Raw genomic sequence first — 5269 nt, 5'->3', positions numbered from 1 at the left:
TTAGTTCCAGAAAATGCACAAATATGACATAAAGTGTGCATAAAACATGTAGATATCATCAATAATGTAGCAAGGAACATAAGAAATTATCGATACGTCGGAGACGTATCAGCATCCCCAAGCTTAGTTCTGCTCGTCCCGAGCGAGTAAAACGATAACAAAGATAATTTCTGGAGTGACATGTCATCATAACCTTGATCATACTATTTGTAAACATATGTAATGAATGCAGCGATCAAAACAATGGTAATGACATGAGTAAACAAATGAATCATAAAACAAAGACTTTTCATGAATAGTACTTCAAGACAAGCATCAATAAGTCTCGCATAAGAGTTAACTCATAAAGCAATAAATCAAAGTAAAGGTATTGAAGCAACACAAAGGAAGATTAAGTTTCAGCGGTTGCTTTCAACTTGTAACATGTATATCTCATGGATAATTGTCAACATAGAGTAATATAACAAGTGCAATATGCAAGTATGTAGGAATCAATGCACAGTTCACACAAGTGTTTGCTTCTTGAGGTGGAGAGAAATAGGTGATCCGACTCAACATAAAAGTAAAAGAAAGGTCCTTCAAAGAGGAAAGCATCGATTGCTATATTTGTGCTAGAGCTTTTATTTTGAAAACATGAAACAATTTTATCAACGGTAGTAATAAAGCATATGAGTTATGTAAACTATATCTTACAAGTTGCAAGCCTCATGCATAGTATACTAATAGTGCCTGCACCTTGTCCTAATTAGCTTGGACTACCGGATCATCGCAATACACATGTTTTAACCAAGTGTCACAGTGGGGTACCTCCATGCCGCATGTACAAAGGTCTAAGGAGAAAGCTCGCATTTTGGATTTCTCGCTTTTGATTATTCTCAACTTAGACATCCATACCGGGACAACATGGACAACGGATAATGGACTCCTCTTTAATGCATAAGCATGTGGCAACAATTATTATTCTCATATGAGATTGAGGATATATGTCCAAAACTGAAACTTCCACCATGATTCATGGCTTTAGTTAGCGGCCCAATGTTCTTCTCTAACAATATGTATGCTCCAACCATTAAGGTGGTAGATCTCTCTTACTTCGGACAAGACGGACATGCATAGCAACTCACATGATATTCAACAAAGAATAGTTGATGGCGTCCCCGTAAACATGGTTATCGCACAACAAGCAACTTAATAAGAGATAAAGTGCATAAGTACATATTCAATACCACAATAGTTTTTAAGCTATTTGTCCCATGAGCTATATATTGCAAAGGCGAATGATGGAATTTTAAAGGTAGCACTCAAGCAATTTACTTTGGAATGGCGGAGAAATACCATGTAGTAGGTAGGTATGGTGGACACAAATGGCATAGTGGTTGGCTCAAGGATTTTGGATGCATGAGAAGTAATCCCTCTCGATACAAGGTTTAGGCTAGCAATGTCATTTGAAACAAACACAAGAATGAACGGTGCAGCAAAACTCACATAAAAGACATATTGTAAACATTATAAGAATCTACACCGTCTTCCTTGTTGTTCAAAACTCAATACTAGATATTATCTAGACTTTAGAGAGACCAAATATGCAAACCAAATTAGCAAGCTCTAGGTGTTTCTTCATTAATGGGTGCAAAGTATATGATGCAAGAGCTTAAACATGAGCACAACAATTTCCAAGTATCAAATTATCCAAGACATTTTATCAATTACCACATGTAGCATTTCCCGATTCCAACCATATAACAATTTAACGAAGAAGATTCAACCTTCGCCATGAATACTATGAGTAAAGCCTAAGGACATATTTGTCCATATGCAACAGCGGAGCGTGTCTCTCTCCCACACGGTGAATGCTAGGATCCATTTTATTCAAACAAAAACAAAAAAAAACAAACCGACGCTCCAAGCAAAGTACATAAGATGTGATGGAATAAAAATATAGTTTCAGGGGAGGAACCTGATAGTGTTGTCGATGAAGAAGGGGATGCCTTGGGCATCCCCAAGCTTAGACGCTTGAGTCTTCTTAGAATATGCAGGGGTGAACCACCGGGGCATCCCCAAGCTTAGAACTTTCACTCTCCTTGATCATATTGCATCATACTCCTCTCTTGATCCTTGAAAACTTCCTCCACACCAAACTCGAAACAACTCATTAGAGGGTTAGTGGACAATAAAAATTAACATGTTCAGAGGTGACACAATCATTCTTAACACTTCTGTACATTGCATAAAGCTACTCGGACATTAATGGATCAAAGAAATTCATCCAACATAGCAAAAGAGGCAATGCGAAATAAAAGGCAGAATCTGTCAAAACAGAACAGTCCGTAAAGATGGATTTTATTGAGGCACCAGACTTGCTCAAATGAAAATGTCCAAATTGAATGAAAGTTGCGTACATATATGAGGATCACGCACGTAAATTGGCTTAATTTTCTGAGCTACCTACAGGGAGGCAGGTCGAAATTCGTGACAGCAAAGAAATCTGAAACTGCGTAGTAATCCAAATCTAGTATTCACTTTACTATCAAAGACTTTACTTGGCACAACAAAACACAAAACTAAGATAAGGAGAGGTTGCTACAGCAGTAAACAACTTCCAAGACTCAAATATAAAACAAAAATACTGTAGTAAAAACATGGGTTGTCTCCCATAAGCGCTTTTCTTTAACGCCTTTCAGCTAGGCGCGTAAAGTGTATATCAAGTAACATCAAGAGACGAAGCATCAACATCATAATTTGTTCTAATAATAGAATCATAAGGTAACTTCATTCTCTTTCTAGGGAAGTGTTCCATACCTTTCTTGAGAGGAAATTGATATTTAATATTACCTTCCTTCATATCAATAGTAGCACCAACGGTTCGAAGAAAAGGTCTTCCCAATATAATGGGGCAAGATGCATTGCATTCAATATCCAAGACAACAAAATCAACGGGGACAAGGTTATTGTTAACCATAATATGAACATTATCAACTCTCCCCAAAGGTTTCTTTTTAGCATTATCAGCGAGATTAACATCCAAATAACAATTTTTCAATGGTGGCAAGTCAAGCATATCATAGACTTTCTTAGGCATAACGTAAATACTTGCACCAAGATCACATAAAGCATTACAATCAAAATCATTGACCCTCATTTTAATGATGGGCTCCCAACCATCTTCTAGCTTTCTAGGAATAGAAGTTTCAAGTTTTAGTTTCTCTTCTCTAGCTTTTATAAGAGCATTTGTAATATGTTTTGTGAAAGCCAAGTTTACAGACGCTAGCATTGGGACTCTTAGCAAGTTTTTGTAAGAACTTTATAACTTCAGAGATGTGGCAATCATCAAAATCTAAATCATTATGAGCTACAAGCAATGGGATCATTGTCCCCAAGGTTGGAAAAAATTTCAGCAGTTTTATCACAAGCGATTTCAGCGAGCTTTAGCAGCTTCGGGTAATTTTGCGCGCTTTGCACTAGGAGTAGAAACATTGCCAACACCAATTATTTTACCATTAATAGTAGGAGGTGCAGCAACATGTGAATCATTAGCATTGCTAGTGGTGGTAATAGTCCAAACTTTAGCTACATTTTTCTCTTTAGCTAGTTTTTCATTTTCTTCTCTATCCCACCTAGCACGCAGTTCAGCCATTAATCTTATATTCTCATTAATTCTAACTTGGATGGCATTTGCTGTAGTAACAATTTTATTTTCAATATTCCTATTAGGCATAACTTTCGATTTCAAAAGATCAACATCAGAGGCAAGACTATCAACCTTAGAAGCGAGAATATCAATTTTATTGAGCTTTTCCTCAACAGATTTGTTAAAGGCAGCTTTGTGTACTAATAAATTCTTTAAGCATAGCTTCAAGTCCAGGGGGTGTGTTCCTATTATTATTGTAAGAATTCCCATAAGAATTAGCATAACCGTTACCATTATTATAAGGATATGGCCTATAGTTATTACTAGAATTGTTCCGATAAGCATTGTTGTTGAAATTATTATTTTTAATGAAGTTTACATCAACATGTTCTTCTTGGGCAACCAATGAAGCTAACGGAACATTATTAGGATCAACATTAGTCCTATCATTCACAAGCATAGACATAATAGCATCAATCTTATCATTCAAGGAAGAGGATTCTTCAACAGAATTTACCTTCTTACCTTGTGGAGCTCTTTCCGTGTGCCATTCAGATTAATTTATCATCATATCATCAAGAAGCTTTGTAGTCGCCCCCAAAGTGATGGACATAAAGGTACCTCCAGCAGCTGAATCCAATAAATTCCGCGAAGAAAAATTTAGTCCTGCATAGAAGGTTTGGATGATCATCCAAGTAGTCAGTCCATGGGTTGGGCAATTCTTTACCAAAGATTTCATTATTTCCCAAGCTTGAGCAACATGTTCATTATCCAATTGTTTAAAATTCATTATGCTACTTCTCAAAGATATAATTTTAGCAGGGGGATAATATCTACCAATAAAAGCATCCTTGCATTTAGTCCAGGAATCAATACTATTCTTAGGCAGAGATAGCAACCAATCTTTAGTTCTTCCTCTTAATGAGAAAGGAAACAATTTCAATTTAATAATATCACCATCTACATCCTTATACTTTTGCATTTCACATAGTTCAACAAAATTATTAAGATGGGCAGCAAGCATCATCGTAACTAACACCGTAAAATTGCTCTCACATAACAAGATTCAGTAAAGCAGGTTTAATTTCAAAGAATTCTGCTGTAGTAGCAGGTGGAGCAATAGGTGTGCATAAGAAATCATTATTATTTATGGTTGTGAAGTCACACAACTTAGTATTTTCAGAAGTGGCCATTTTAGCAGTAGTAAATAAAGCAAACTAGATAAAATAAATGCAAGTAACTAATTTTTTTTGTGTTTTTGATATAGCAAACAAGATAGTAAATAAAGTAAAGCTAGCAACTAATTTTTTTTGTTTTGATATAATACAGCAAACAAAGTAGTAAATAAAATAAAGCAAGACAAAAACAAAGTAAAGAGATTGGGAAGTGGAGACTCCCCTTGCAGCGTGTCTTGATCTCCCCGGCAACGGCGCCAGAAATTTGCTTGATGCGTGTAGTTGACACGTCCGTAGCCTCTGGATGCCGAGTGGGTCGCCCTTGAGGACGACGACGAACTCGAACAACACTTCCCGCCCCTCCTCATGCAGGTCCGATGATGAAGACGATGACATCGCAGGCGACAACAAGCGTGCAGCTCTACCCGCGGCCACGACCACGACCACAGCCGCGATCTCGGCCTCT

The sequence above is a fragment of the Lolium rigidum genome, chromosome 7, assembly GCF_022539505.1.
Source record: "Lolium rigidum isolate FL_2022 chromosome 7, APGP_CSIRO_Lrig_0.1, whole genome shotgun sequence".
Classification (NCBI taxonomy): domain Eukaryota; kingdom Viridiplantae; phylum Streptophyta; class Magnoliopsida; order Poales; family Poaceae; genus Lolium; species Lolium rigidum.
The sequence above is the reverse complement of the archived record's forward strand: the minus strand, read 5'-3'. Positions refer to the sequence as shown.